This window comes from Nothobranchius furzeri, chromosome 4 (genome assembly GCF_043380555.1).
Source record: "Nothobranchius furzeri strain GRZ-AD chromosome 4, NfurGRZ-RIMD1, whole genome shotgun sequence".
Classification (NCBI taxonomy): Eukaryota; Metazoa; Chordata; class Actinopteri; order Cyprinodontiformes; family Nothobranchiidae; genus Nothobranchius; species Nothobranchius furzeri.
Genome location: NC_091744.1, coordinates 77,912,863 through 77,929,209, shown reverse-complemented (window position 1 = coordinate 77,929,209; position 16,347 = coordinate 77,912,863). Strand labels below are relative to the sequence as shown.

At 44.3% G+C, this 16,347-nt stretch overlaps 1 protein-coding gene across 3 annotated transcripts in view; it reads right to left on the bottom strand.

The window, feature by feature from the left end:
• The window catches only part of si:ch211-106e7.2 (serine-rich adhesin for platelets), a 32,505-nt gene extending 16,391 nt beyond the window's left edge, over window positions 1-16,114 (bottom strand). The window contains exon 1 of one of the 3 annotated variants that reach the window (XM_070550450.1): window positions 15,539-16,114. The gene's annotated coding sequence lies outside the window, so the exon portion shown is untranslated. Of the gene's footprint in view, window positions 1-5,249; window positions 6,346-15,538 lie in introns of those variants that run through there. The other 2 variants (XM_015964925.3, XM_015964926.3) reach the window with 2 other exon arrangements.
• Window positions 16,115-16,347: the final 233 nt, after the last annotated feature.

Here is a 16,347-nt window from a genome sequence, read left to right as displayed (position 1 = left end):
AGTCCGCTCCGACAGATTCTGGCGTTTTTAAAAAGTATCCCAGGGGCACGGTAAGGGTCGGAGATGTTTAGTTTATTTAATTTCTGACTATATAAAACGATTTCTTCGGTTTTAAAGTGTGAAGTAAACTCCGACGAAGTAAAATCCAAGCCGATCCCATTCACATTCATGTTTACATCCATGTTTGTTTAGCTTCTTTTACCTGCCAATATGGCGTCTACTAACTGAGAGTCACGTGGGGTCCAGAGCTCTATTGGCACAGTTCAAAAGAAAATGACATGGTGGGTGTAAGCTGTTTACAAGGAGAGCTGGATTTTAAAACAACAACCAGCCCACCACCTCTGCCCCGCAATCTAGGGATATTAAAACAGGAGCAGCCAGGTGGTACCAGCTCCAGCAGGGCGCTTGAGTCACCAAACGGGATCCAGGACTCACAGATGCACAGAAAACTCAAGTCATGTTGAATAAAAAAGTCCCGAAGAATAAAAGTTTTGTTCAGTACAGACCTGGCATTGACCAGACCAAACCGTGTCTGCGGCGGGGCCACAGCACCAGGATCGCGCACAGGCACAGTCTCAAACTCTGAGCCCGTAACCGAGCGTAGATTCTCCCAGCAAAAACCAGTCTGGCGAGGTCCTCGAGCCGATTGGCCGCGGCGCGGTGCCAGCTCACCCTCAAAGCTGGCCAAGTTCACAAGGCAGGGCGTAGAGTAATCAATCAGACGTCTCGGAACCACCGGGTCACAAGCTGGGCCGAATCGGACCAGCCGCTTCTTCAGGGATCCAGGAAGTCCAGCCCGACATCTCACGCACCGGCTACCTCGCTTACCCCGTCTTCTCCGATGCTTCCTTCTCGAGCTGGGGCGGACAGAGGGCCGACACATCACGGCTTGGGGGGAGAGAGCACATGGGCAGTCCAAACAACAACGCCATCTGTGAGGTTCCTAGCGCGCAGCACCCGCGACATCAACAGGAGGACGAAGCCTCAGCAGCGCAGGTCGATCATAGGTCACCAGAGAAGCCACACCATTCAAAAAAAGCATCAGAGACAACAAAAATACATAAAAGCCAATAAAACGCAAGGATCCATTGAGTAAAGAGGACGAGCAGCTCGCTGCGTGCACCCGCGCGAGCGCCATCACTCATCCAGAAGTCAAATATCCTGCCTTAATTAAGGCCAGCTTTCATCTTCTCATTCCCTTCACAACAACATACAAATGTGAAGTAGGGTTCTCAGTTCTAACCAAAATAAAGACAAAATTCAGAAGTAGACTGAATGTTTCACCAGATACGAGAGTTGCATTATCCTCTTGTAAACCAGACTGGAATGCAATACTGAAAAACAAGCAAGCCCATCCATCACATTAGCAAGGCAAAAAAAACAAAAAACATTTTGGTAAAAGCCATATTTATGACTTCCATCACTAAGCATATGTGAAAAATATTTTCTATGCTTAAAACAAGTTTTGGATATTTGCGTGTTCTGAATGTTTTATCTAAAAGTTTTGTGCAATACTCCGTTTAATGTCCAAAGATAAAAACATTATCCTTATTCTGAAAATGTTTTGTTATTCAGATTGTTTTTAAATACATTAAAAATGTACATATTGTTTTAAATACGGTTTTTAATTTTTATGTTCAAACTTGAGACATTTTTAAGTTAAAAAAAAGAAGAAACGCAAAGGATAGTAAAATGCATAGGATTTTGTTTAAAGAACAGTTGCATTTACAATGGGCTGCATGGTGGCGCAGTGGTTAGCACTGTTGCCTCGCAGCACGAAGGCTGCAGGTTCGAAACTCGGATGCAGCCTTTCTGCGTGGAGTTGCGTGTTCTCCCCATGCATACGTGGGTTTCCTCCGGGTACTCCGGTTTCCCCCACAGATCACAACATGCCCTATAGGTTATAAATTGTAAGTCGCTTTGGATAAAAGTGTCTGCCAAATAAATAAACATATACATAAACAATGAGTAAATAAATATATATATATATATATATATATATATATATATATTTTTTTTAATGGGGTTACGATGTATTGTCTTTTTGAAAATGTGGGTCATCTGAAAAAAAGATTGGGAAACACTGAAAGCCCGTCGTTTGTTCTGTCCCTTGAAGGCGTCAACGGGGTTAAATAGAGTGGAGAGTCTCTGCTGGGCAGGACACATTTCAAAGGTTGCCTTGGTAAGCACCTCTGTTGATTCTCTCTTCATTTTGATAAAGCAATATTAAAATTCTACCTTTTGATTGAATCTTGGGACTGTTTTCTGATTGCTTTATTAAAAATTCCACGATTATTATGGTATATTGCCTCTGGCACTGAATTTCAATACTTACACTGTCGAGGGCGGTGACCTTTTAAGTATGTATGTGTCACAGAGTGGAAATGTTGTTCTTTTGTCATGTTTTATATTGCATGTTTTTTTACTTGATATGGTGTTTTTAGGTTGATTTTTAACTGTTCGGGTGTTTTAAATGATTGCTGCAACATTGCAGCCCATTCTGTTAATCCTCCCTAAGTGCCCACACCTGACAGCGGGGTGTGGACTGGCAGAGAATGAACAGTGGCAGAGCAGAGAGTTGAGGAGCAGTGAGGCGAGCGGATGTGGAGACGGGAGGACGGTGAGGGGAAAGGAAAAACACTCGCCGGAGCCAGACGGACGCCGCAAGCCCCGCTAGCAGGGAAGGAGATCCACCAGGCACGGACAACAGCATCAGCAGCAGGAGAAGCAGCAGCCCTCCACACCTGTGTGGCGCTCGCACGACAGTAGCAGCGGCGGAGAAAGAGGGATCCGCAGCAGGAGGGCCAGGCACGGAGCACAACACGGCAGGCGGGCAGAGTTACTCTGCCCCTGCGAGTAAGTATTTGAGCAGTGCCTGGCAGTGGTTGGGAGTTGCTGTGGGCCTTTGACTGCCGGAGGGTTTTGTGTGCCACAGGGACCGAGGAGGAGAATTGAATCCACCGGTCGTACAGCCTGTAGATCCCCGCGGACGACCTTCACCGCAGGAGGGCGGGGTCGTGGAGGTTTCACCTGGCGAGCGCATGCGGGGGCGGACTGGACTGCCTTGTCCTCTGGGGGCCCAGTAGACTTTATTGTGGGGGTCATCTTGGGCATCATCATCTGAGCTTTTAGAATAAAATCTTTTTTTTTATTTGCTTTTGTGGTTGCGCTGCTTGCCTTGGTTTTAAAATCTACTCTCTTAAATTTTAGTGGCACCCTTTATATCCACCTGATACGTGTCACATATGCATGATGACTATGTAAAACCAACTACCCAAGAACGCCTTTTCTATTCAGAGTGCTGCTGTGTCCTGAGTTTGACTTCAGAGTGTGTGTGTGTGTTAGCATTAAACTATTTCTTGAAAGCGAGCCCTAATGTTCTGGTTTCTTAAGACATCAGATGTGTAATATGCTGATGCCAAGAACACAGCTCCCAAAGTTTGGATAGCCAGCTTGACTGCCAAGAAAATGTTCCTTCAAGTGCGTTTGCAACTGCATGTTTATCACTTATTGTGTGAGAGCTTATGTAAGCTCCTATAAATGGCCAGCTCAGAGGAGCAGCAGTGCTTTGGTCATAACCTCTCTCATGCAGGACAAATTGCAAAGAACCAGGAAGTAGAAACCCTGACGGGGATGAGGTCAGGAGACTGTGAATCCAATATTTTCTGCAACAGTATTCAGAATTAGAAAGGTTTTATTGCCTGTTTTATTGGTCTGTGATGTGATATGTGTGAGAAATCACAACATTAACAAATTACTGTGGTACTTGGTGCAAAAAAAAAGAAAGATAAATTTATTTAAAAATAATGCACTGAACTTTGATTTGAAGAAAATCATTAATTGAACCGAAATTGCAATCTCTGCCAGAAAAATTATTAGAATTAAATCTTTTCTTGAACACTGATTCTCTGATTCAATCCTGTATTAGAACTATTAAAGAACTCTGATTCTGAGTTTAAAATGCCTCTGACATATTTTGGTTAGAGCTGTGAATATGTTTACACATTACGGTTAGAGTAAAAACATGTTTAAAGCTGCATGTAGAGCCACACTCTTGAACTCAAGAGAAAACTACTAGAAAATCAAGTGAATAAATGGTGGCCTAGGTTAATTCAATTCAATTCAAAGATACTTTATTAATCCCAGAGGGAAATTAATCCCAGAGGGAAATTAGAGTTTCAGTACACACAATTCTGAGATCAGACATACATACACAGGCATAGACACATGGCAAGAACTGGTGACTGTGGTCATTCGCAACCCAAGTCGCGCTACCTTAATAGAGATCAGAGGGGTTTACATGAGGATTGAGTCAGGTGGAGGGAAAAAAAGGCATTTCAGAGTTACCCTCCAAAGGGAGGGCAGCTTTTGCTATGCAAAAGCCACCTCAGACTGAAATGCAACAGACTTCAGACATTATACAACATAAGTGTCCACTAGGTGGGGTGGTAGGGTTTGGGACTCTCCACACGTCAGTGCATGCAACCGCGATAAGCAGCGCTCGCCACCTCCGTCTGGACGGGGGGGGGGGGGGGGGGGGGGTTTAGAGGGCACAGTGACTCCTGGAACGATTCAGCGGCCTTCACAGCTCGCAGTCCCGCCCAGGCTGGGATGGGGAGAAAGAGTTGCCATGGCGACGGCAGCATTCCACATTTCTTCTGAGGGAGTATTCGTTTCAGCCTCACAGGCTCAAGGGCACCAGATTCAGATAAGAAATTGTTTTGGGGGCAGACAGAGATAATTTCTTCTCTGTCTTAAAGCTCCATTGGTCCTAAAGTGCACAAAAAGGTAGAACACTTAAAGGGACTTTACGGAGTTTTGAATTTTTATGCTCGTGATTGCCTCCTCAGGCCAAAAGCGTAGGAAGGATAAGGGTGTGTGGCCCAGAGGACAGAGGACAGGAGAAACGTAGAAAAATATCTACGTTTTGGCAGATCCCCGGCTACGTGTGGACAGGGCCTTATATTTCTATTTGCGTGGGCGTGACATCAGCCACTCTTTAAAATGCCTGCACTTTGTAGGAGCTGATTAGCAATCACTGCTAACCTAGACTCTGATTCTGGCAAAACCAACTTTATGCAGCTCAAGGGAGACTCGGTTTACTCACAATCCATGTCCATGAAGCTTATGTACACTTCACGTTCCTTTTATGCTGAGGAGACAACTGACAACTGACTTTATCTGTAGCCTAGGATGGAGGAAACACTTATATCAATACCTCAGGATGGCATTTACAACCAGCATCTCACCTTTGCTCGGTTACTGACAGGAGGAGACCCCACTCGTAGGGGACCCCACTCGTAAATCCTTTTTTTCGTTCCACGAATCCGAGGAACTAGGTTTTATTTCACACAGATGAAAAAAGAATAATAATCCAAACGAAACCCAGACAAAGCAGGTTAAAAAGTGAAACAACTCTTTGCCAATAAACCGAGTTATAGCAAAGCTGAGCTCAATAAGCTCTCCAAAAATGACACTAGGTCAGATTATCACAGACAAAAAGCTCAAAGCAAAAGCTTCCTTCTTTCCATCTCTCTACCTCACAACTCTTCCCATCAAAGGCCAATCCTCTCACAGGCTCGGCGACTTTTATTCACTCTGTCCTCCCTCCCTCACAGTCATTTCTTTGTTTGCTGCTTCAGACTTCCTAGTCACGTGTTCCTCTTCTTCTTGTTACTTCTCCAACGGCCCCAAAGAGACCATAAATCTTGGATGTCATGATGTCACCTTTTCTTCTCCCAGTCTTCATCCGTTCACATGTGTTCTAAAATAAAATGTTTTATTTTATTTTAATTACCTTAAAAGACTCAAAGTCTCTTTTTACACTTTATATTTATTTAATCAGGATCGTTGTCAAGTCGACGCCAGAAACAATGAAACACAACTTGAATATCAGATGAACAACAAGGCTTTATTCAACCGGCATTCATACAAGTTATCAATCATGAACGAAACATTTCTCTTACCGTTGCTTATGGGTGGAGAGCTGAACACCCCAGTTAGAAAACGTAATCCATGATAGGTGAAGAACTGAACACATGTAATCCATGAACCTCGTCAGGTAGAATCCAACAAGCAGCTCTAACCCCCTGAGCCCTGCTCTGCTCCTTATACATTCCCTGATGTGCGTGCAAAGCTGCACACCTCCACCATGATTACCTTGATTACATCCTCATGATCACATTATGTTCGGCTCTACCATGATTACCCTTGATTACATCCTCATGATAAGTGTGATTGACAAACAGTAGTGATCAATAACTTATATAAAGCAATTATACAACAGATGACAAGTTCATTTTTATTACAACATGTTTCTTCTTCTCAGCACCTCCTGCAGGATTCCTTTCTTCTCCTTTGGGATTACATCACCTCCTCTCGTAGCCATCGGTCAGCAGGGGGAGAAGTGTGGTCACCCCCTCACTTTTCTTCTGCCCAGGGTCAACTGGTCACCTCCAACATTTCTGCTGCTTTTGATCCACCCTGTTCTTCTGATAACGACCCAGATTTCTTAACTTCTCAGTTTAACGAGCACTGCCTCTCCATTCTGGATGACATCTGTCCTGTCAGAACCAGATCAGTTCCTGCAGTGAACCCTACTCCCTGGTTTAATGACAGCCTTCGCAGCCTGAAGCGCCAATGCAGAAAAATTGAGCGTTTGTGGTAGGGATGCACCGATCGGGTTTTTTGCTGCCGATCACCGATACCGACATCAAAGACTGCTGATCACCGATAACGATCACGTGGATTAGCCAGAAATTTTCTACAACATTATAATGAGTGCTACAAACTACATAATCTGGGAATAAAGGAAATGTAACCTAATCTAAAATGGCCTGTATTAGGGTTGTCACGGTGTAAAAATTTAACCTCACGATTATTGTGACCAAAATTACCACGGTTTTCGGTATTATCGCAGTATTTTTTTTAAATGAGCTACAATTTCACACGATTAAATAAACTCTGTATGTCAGGAAATATTGTCCTCAGTTTGTGTCTAAATTTTGCCTAAAATGTGTTATTTTGTAATTATGTTGTTTATTTGTTTATATTTTTTCCCTTTAGTCTTTAAAATACCAATATTTGGCCATAACTTCTTATTTTATGTCTGTTTGATGTCATCATTTTAAAAATATTAGATCAGATGATACTCAGTACTCAAGTAGCCTTCTAATCAGATACTTTTTTACCCTTACTTGAGTAATAAACCCTATATCAGGAAAATATTGTCCTCGGTTTCTGTCCTTCCAGTGAGCTTTGAAGATGTGGGAAAATGTCATCAGGCAGTAATCATTGTTAAATTCATAATTATTCTCGGAGAGAGACCAGCTCTTATCTGCCCCTGGGAGCCCCGTAATGCATAGCGTCATTTCAATATGGCGGTGTCCGTGACACGGTTTGTATGCAGGTAGCGGCGCTGCGGCTGCTTTAAGGTTGGTTTATGCTTGACGCGTCTGTGAGGTCTGCACGGCTCCGCACAGAAAAGTTGCGTCATTTTAACAACCACGCCCCTCCGCAAGCCCAAAATTTCAGCAACGCGCACCTAGGAAACTTTCTAACCACGCGGATGGTCAGACGTGGAAAAACATGGCGGACCGGCAAGAACTAGTATGGCAGAGGTTTGTAAATACAGACATTTGTATGATTCAGCTCTCAAAGATCGTCATGATCAACATGTTGTTAATAACTCTTGGAGAGAAATAGCTCGCACTGTCGGAAAAGACGAGGATGCTGTTAAAAATGCTGGAATGCCATGTTGTAAACAACAGTAATTTCTACTTCTACTATGGTGTAGTGTTGGATGCATGCCGTAGAGCTCCATGCTGGCCCCTACAGTTGGGGAGAATATTGGCTCACCACAGAGACAAGCCGCATCACCAAGCGGAAAGTGAATGTGTCAAGCATAAACCAAGCTTTATTTAGCGACTCGTTGCATTCTCCCTCAACCCAAATCCTCGGATCACGCATTTTAGCTAAAACGCTAATGGTAGCTTGCCTTGCGTTGACTGTAGAGTTGTGGGTGATGGTCACGCAGATGTGTCATGAGATTTGAAGCGTTGCTGCCTTTCACAGACACTTTTTCTGCATGTGCTGCAAACAGGATAGCCGTCTTCTATAAACTCCCTCGGCATTCTTCAAATATCCAAAAGATGCCCGTACTTCCGACTTTGTCTTCTTTGAGGGATAAAAAATGTCCTCCTGAGCACTGCCGTCTCCTCCTTTGGCCGTTATTTCAGCTTTAGCTTCAAGAAAGTTTTGGTCATAAACAACAAAGAGTGCATGTGCCGCCGGCAACTTCAGCAGATGATACGGTGGCTGGTAAGGGTCACCGCGCCTACACCGCAGCCACGGTAAACCCACCAAGATAATATAGTTTTTTTTAAAAAGACGGTTATTATTATTGTCAACTTTTTTTACCGGGGATTACCGCTACACCGCTTACCGTGACAACCCTACCTGATCGGTCTGCTTTGATCCATTTTGAAAACTCCGATCAAAACCGATAGGGCGCTATCGGCCGATTGGGATCAAATGCCGAACCATCGGTGCATCCCTAGTTTGTGGAAGAAAACCCATCTCCACGTCCATCTGCTACACCTAAAGGATCTTCTGGCATCCTTTAACTCTGCAGTCAGAGACACCAGGGTTTCCTATTTCTCCAACCAGGTGTTCCAGAGCAAAGTGAACCCCAAGGTGCTGTTTAACACCATCAGCAGCATCGTCTCTCCTGCCTCTCCTACAGCCTCCATCCACTCTGTTACAGACTGTGAGAACTTTCTGTCTTTCTTTGTGGACAAAGTCAATAAGGTTAGATCTAGCATCTCTCCTTCAGCCTTATCGCTGCCTCTCCCGACTCCAACCAGGCCCATCATCCTAGGGCTGCTCAATTAATCGAATTTTAATCACGATTACGATCTGAGTTTTGAACGATTATAAAAAACATAACAAGCCGATTATTTGCTCCTCCCGCTTGCGCTGCCCTAAGTTGCAAATGAAGCGCTCCTCACAGTGTTGCCAATTTAGCGACTTTGACGCTATTTCTAGCAGCTTTTCAGACCCCCTTCTTGACTTTTTAATCCTAAAAGTACCTAGCGAACATCTCAGAAACATCTCTGGTAACCCTTAGCTACTTTCTGGATAACTGTCGTCGACATTTCCTGCAGGTTAGCTAAACACTCCGCCTGTGCTCCGGACCGTTCTTCACAACATTAGGAAAGGGAATGATGCAGTGATGTGTCGGTCGCTAAAGACAGCTCTCGGAGCCGGCTCCTTGTTGGATTAACCAGAGTGAGTGACACACACACCGCACCTGCGGTCTCCTGAGCAGCTAAAAACAGCTAAATGTGCGCGTGCGGCGTGCTAAACACACGTGCAGCTTGCCCGATTGTGTGAGACCGGGGTGGGGGGTGGGGGGTGCAGCTGTGGTCGGGACAATTATTACATTAACTGATGGGCCTGTAAATAAATAGTTTATAAATAAGGTAGAAATAAGTTCCTCACGCTGATAACTAATCTCTCTGAGGACACAGTGCTACAGCACCTTGACACGACTCAATAAATGTTATGTAACATTTTGTGAACATCAGTTTATTTGCATTTATTTGTTATAAATGCCACTCTATAATTCTTGCTGTCAGTATTTGCAAGATATTGGTATTTGGGTCTGTACTGGTTAGACTTACATGAGTTAAACCAAGGTCTATAGCCCTTGGGTCATAGACTATGAGCTATAAGTATATTGGTCCTTTTATCCTGGGAATCAGGAGTTCTTTTAGTGATCATCTTGTTTCTTATTTTTGTCCTGATTGTGCCCTGAGCAGTTTTATGACTGAATAAAAACAAATAAAATCAACATAAATTGAAAAATCGTCCTAAATAATCGTGATCTCAATTTCAGTCACCATAATCGTGATTATTATTTTTGCCATAATCGAGCAGCCCTACATCATCCTAGATAGCTTTGCTCCTGTTTCTTTGCCTGAGTTAACCAAACAAGTTAACTCTATGAAGACCTCTGCATGCCCCCTCGACATCTTACCCTCATCTTTGTTTAGAAGTGCTTTTCAGTCCATCGGTCCCAGTGTGCTCTCTATAATTAATGCTTCTCTGGTCTTTGGTCAGGTCCCTGCTTACTTTAAGAACGCTGTAATCCACCCTCTTCTTAAAAAACCGAGTCTCGACCCCTCTCCATAGCAGCTTCAGACCCATCCCTAAACTTCCGTTCATCTCCAAGATCTTGGAAAAGGTTGTGGCTAAACAACTCACAGCTGCTCTTTTTTTTTTTACAATCGTCTCTAATTTTCCTCTGGGATTAATAAAGTATCTTTGATTTGATGGACATAACATCTATGATAGCTTCCAGTCAGGTTTTTGTAGAGCTCATTCTACTGAAACAGCTCTTCTTAGGGTCTCTAATGACCTTCTGACTCACAGTGATGCAGGGGACTGTTCTGTTCTGGTCCTGCTGGACCTGACTGCAGCCTTTGACACTGTTGACCATCACCTGCTACTGGAGAGGCTCAGAGACTGGGTAGGCCTATCAGGATCTGCTCTGGAGTGGTTCTCCTCTTATCTCTCTGAGCGCTCCTTTTCTGTGGCCGTCTCAAAGTTAAGGTCCTCCACCACCTCTCTTACCCATGGTGTCCCACAAGGTTCTGTGTTGGGGCCTCTGCTCTTCCTCCATCTGCTTCCTCTCCAGCACATCCTGAGCTCATTCAAAGGAATCTCCTACCATCTTTATGCAGATGACATCCAACTGTACATCTCCTTTAAGCCCCCATGTATGTATTGTTCTTTTTTCTTTTTTTAAACTCTTCGTGTTTTCATCATTCTATTTGTGGTAGAACTCCCAGAGAGCTGCCAATTGGCTCCATACCCCCCCCCCCCCCCCTTCTTGATCTACCAGAGAGCCGCCATTTGGCACCGTTGTTTTCACCTAGCATTCTTAGTCACTTGTGAACGTTCGCCTTTGTTCTGTAAATCACTTCAAGAGATGCTGGTGCTCCCCTCACCTCCCCCTCTTACCTGTTTTTTTTTCTAGCTGTCTGGTAAAGATAGCCTAGTGAACTAGACCAAATTCTTGCTTTGCAAAGTTTGGTCTAGGCATGCTCCATTGGAACCTCCACAGCTCCTACCAGGACTCTGGCTAGCCAATCACAGCTCTCTAGAGGGGTTTCAAACACATAAAGAGCTGTGATTGGTCCATAATGGTGGGCCAATCACGGTGCTCTATCTGCTTAGTGAACAAATCACAGAGCTTTATCCGCTTTGTGGGCCAATCGGGGCACTCTATATGCCTGGTGGGTGGGATGATGCAACAGAGTGAAACAAGAGTATGTCACATTCATTGTCCAGTGGAATGCGGAGATCATTTGAAAGACAACGGTAGAACCCGCCCCACAACCGAGAGCCATCAATGGAGCGTGGCCAGACTAATAATACATTTATTTAGTCTGACTTGCCAGGCTATGGTAAAGAGTCAGCTAGAGAAAAACCAGAGACAAGACTAAACAATTCAGTCAGAGGCTATATGCAGGATATAATGACAGAGCATACAGGCATCTGTAAAACGTGATTTTTTTTATTACTATGTTTGTAGCCTTTATAGTTTATGTTGCATTTATAACTTGTGTACTTATCTGAAGTCTTCACAAAGTCTGTCATAAATTATCTTGGTTGGGCAAATTCAGTTGACCAGATTCAACAGAAGCCCTTTTTTCAAAAGGCCCCAAAATGCTCAGGCAATCCAAGAAAGCATTATGGTTTTATTAGAACAATAAACCTTCAAAAGCACAAGCCTTTTGTGAATGTTTTGTAATGCAACTTAAACAATTTTGGGGGAATAATGCAGGTTAACTGCAATGCAAGCTTTGATTGTCCAGGTTCCAAAAGAAGGTTCATAGCAGCTGTGATGAAGCTGCTTTTCAGGTGTTGAAAACAAGCCAGACTCTTGAAAAGGCTTCAGGTGATCGGCTAAATCTGAATAGAATTTATTTTTCAGGTTACCTGGCTGCAAGTGCATGTAAAAAGATACAGTGACAGTGACACTGACGTGATCTGTTCTCTGTCTCTGCTGAAGCCACGCTCCTTGAGTTTTTAGACAAACCCTCAAAGAGGTTGTCCTTCACAGTTCCTGAGAATTGTCTGGCTACTTCTGCCTCTGCTCGTAAAGACAGAAGTTCACAGATCACGTTGTCACTCCAATTAGCCATGTCCGCTGGTTGTTTACTTACTTTCCCATGTTTACATGGTTTATATACTCTTTCCAGTTGGGGTCGCTGCACATTTGCTACGTCATTTGACATCTTCCTCTGTTGCGCCAAGGCGCAATCGCTGTTTATAGGATAGACAATTACCGCAACATTACTACCAAGCGAGGCACAACAAATAGAGCAAAATTTGCGCATTTATAAAACACACTGTTGCGGTAATGTTACGCTGATTTGCCGACACTATGAGTGCGTTTACATGCAGCCAGTAACCCTTTTAAAACCCGAATATTCACAATAACCCGGTTCCGCACGGCATTGTAAACACCGCCAAAACCCCGGATATGCTCATAACCGGGTTTTTAAAAACTCGGTTACTACACCTGGGGTAACCCTTTTCTGGGGTAACCCTTTTCTAACCCGAATCAGATTATCAATGAGAGCCTCAGCACAGGTGTGGTCCCATCAGCTTTGAAAGCAGCAGTTATCCGGCCGACCCTGAAGAAACCTGGTGCTGATGTCTCTGTGATCAAAAATTACAGGCCTATCTCTAACCTGCCTTTTACATCAAAACTGCTTGAGAAAGTCGTTTATCAGCAGCTGGTCTCACATTTAGCTGACTCTGATCTGTTCGAGGTTTTCCAATCAGGGTTCAGGTCTGGCCATAGCACAGAGTCAGCTCTACTGAGGGTCCTAAATGACATCTATCTATCACTAGATCAGGGTTCATCTGTGGTGCTTCTGTTGTTAGACCTGACAGCAGCCTTCGACACAGTCGACCACGCGATTCTACTGGATCGCTTGGAACGATGGGTTGGGATCAAAGAGTCAGCTCTGGATTGGTTTAGATCATATCTCCACAACAGGAAATTCTGTGTTAAACTGGATGATGTTTTTTCTTCTTGGGAGGGGCTCCGCTGGGGGGTCCCGCAGGGATCGATCCTTGGTCCTCTTTTGTTTGCCATTTATCTGCTACCTCTGGGGTCAATCTTTCGTAAACATGGCCTATCATTTCATCTCTATGCTGACGATTGCCAGATTTACTCTCCATTGTGTCAGGAGAAAGGTCACTCTATCCAGTCCTTTGTGTCCTGTGTTAACGAGGTGAAGTCTTGGCTAATGGCCAACGTTCTGCATCTGAATGAGGGAAAGACAGAGCTCATTGTTTTTCACCCCAACAGCAGGAATGTGGATCGTTATGTTGATCTTGGGCCTCTTTCTCCCTACTCAAAACCAGTTGTGACCAGTTTGGGGGTGAAAATTGATGCTGGGCTTAAATTTGATGCTCACATCAACTCTGTGATCCGGTCTAGTTTCTTTCACCTGAGACGCCTTGCAAAAATCAAGCCCATGCTGTCGAGAGCCCACCTGGAGCGGGTACTGCATGCCTTTGTAATTTCTAGGCTTGATTACTGCAGCTCTCTATATGCAGGGTTGTGTCAGTCATCACTGCGTTGCCTACAGGTTGTGCAGAACAGCGCAGCCAGGTTCCTGACTGGGACCAGGAAACGGGACCACATCAGTCCGGTTCTGACCTCCCTGCACTGGCTTCCGGTTTGCTATCGTTCACACTTCAGACTCCTCGTCTTTGTTTTTAATCACAGATCAATTCAAATCTGTAATTTGAATTGCTTTTATTTTGTGATTTATTCACTTTCTTTAACTTTGTACTGTGCCATGTTCAGCACCTTGGGCTTCCTGACAGGGTTGTGGAAGGCGCTTTATAAATAAAGCTTTGATTGATTGATTGAATGTTTGGTCGTGTAAACGCATATCGGGATATCCCCATCACAGCGTGTTCTGTGCATGCTCTGTTCGCAAGGAATCTTGGTCTTTTGAGTAGCAAGACATCTTGTATGCGCCAGAACACCGGAAGTAAACAACAAGTTGGGAGCGATGGCGAGTCGCGGCACAGCACCACACTTTTGGAGTGACGAGGAAACCTCTGTCTTCATCGGTCTGGTGAAAAGTATGAACATTATGTCTTTTGTTGACGGCCGAAAGTACAGAGACAGCGAAATATGACGCATATTGCGTCTTGACGTAGTCCATACGTCCTGGCGCTACCCCAGCATCCGCATTTAAATCGGGTTATGCAAGTTAGGGGTAACTCTTTCTATTTATGCTTGTAAACGGGTTATTCTGATAAACTCAGAAACCCGAATACCGACCTTAACCCGATCATAACCCGGATATTGGCTGCATGTAAACGTAGTCAGTGTGTCTAGTAAAAAGGGCTTGAGAGTCATTTTCAACCAGGGCTAAAGAGGTAAACAAATTCCCATCTGTACCGGGTCGGCCCAGGCCGGGTAGCCCCAGTCGGCCCCAGCCTGGCCCGGTTGTTTCCACGCATCCTTGCTTAGGTATGCAAGGAATGCAGTCAGAGACATTTTCAGCTTCTGGGTAATCAGCATGATAATGAATGATAATGAATTGAGCATGCCTTAAGCCCATGTGGGCTGATTCTACCCACCAATCAGAGGCTTGCTCTAATGGAAGGTGTGAATTTGCTGTCAGCAGTGGGTGTATTGGCCCTGGTGGCCTGGAGCAGACCCCCTCGAGAAGAGGGCTGAGAATGAGCCTTGGTTGGCCCGGGAAAATTCCAGGCCACCCAGATATGTAAACAACCTACGCTGCCCGGCCCGACCCGGTACAGGTGGGAATGGGCTTTAAATGAGGCCAACCTAAACGATTGAGAATTGTCAAGTCCCCAACATTCCTCCACATTCCAATGGGCCATTGTCTGTGCTCTGCACAGATAATGGCTACATTTACAAATGAAAGGCAGCTAACTGTCAGTGACTGAGTTGTTATTTTCAAACCAAGGAGCCATTTGGCTACCTCTGATGGAGCTGAGGGGGTCCGAAAAATCCTGGTAGTTCTAGTGTTAAGCTGAGAGCTACCAACCAAACTTGGTTATATACATGCATAATGAAAATAAAGAATTCAATTCAATTGAGGAGCAATTACTGTGCTCTCATACTGACTTGCCCCCCCCCCCCTTTTTTTTTTTGTTCTTCACGATGATGTCGACAAACAAAATAGTCGACAATAAATTTAATCATTGATATCATTCATTCTATGAAACGTTGTTTTGTTTCCTCCCCTTTGGTGAGATTTAGTGTTTATTTTTTATCAATTAAATTAAGATTTCGAGCATGCATGAGTAACACCAAATAGTGGTGATGTAATGGTATTTGAAGTCTGAATGTATTGAAGAGGGAAGGCAATATGTAGTTACCAGGTAGAATATCAGCAAGAGCATAAAACATTAAAATCGACGTGACAAACTAGTAGATTATGGCTTGTGAGACATGATATTAGCTGACCTCGCGGTGAAAGCATTTCCTCCAAACGTCTCTGGATCTACAGGAGAATAATCCCAACGATCAACAATAAACTGACTCGATCTGCTGAGGAAATAGATCACTGATCTTCACATCCGCTGCAGAGAACGAAGAGCGAAGCGGGCAAGACTGAAAACATCCGCTTTGGTTGTTTCTTCTAACCCCAAACGGTTAAATTAGCAGATACATATTGACTTGTGTGCTGGCGCTACTTCATCCGCATGTAAACCAACAGAGTGAACTCTGACGTTAACTTACTGTTTCAAGACGAGACGTAGCTCCACACATGCAGCGGTTTAAACCATCATGAGTGGTTGCAATCAATCAGTCCGTTATATGCTCCGTAATCCATTCGCTCCCGTCGGGGCTTTTGGCTTCCGTGTCACGCGGTGTGGTTCATAATTCCCTGATTGTCTCCTTTTTTCGTCAACAGCAAGTTATCACGTTTCCTTGTTTTGTCTTCTGCCGAGCGACTGTGTGGCGAAAAAGACTGAAAGCCCGCCCCAAGAAAAGCCCGAGCATAAATTTCTCCGTGTGCGGCGTTGACAGTTTGTGGGCGGAGCTAAACCCCCTCTCTAACGTCCTTCCGTCCATCCTGTCTGAACGGCTTTACACAATCAAAGTTGTTTACAGAATGCAGTTAAAACACAGGGTCTGTGTCAAGGGCTCTCAATCTGGTTTTAAACGTAACCATGGAGATAAACTCGGTTAAATTCCAGTTTTCCTGCAACTATTGTTCCACAAAGAAGCATCAGGGTGAACGAAAGACATTTTGCACAGTTCTGTGTGAG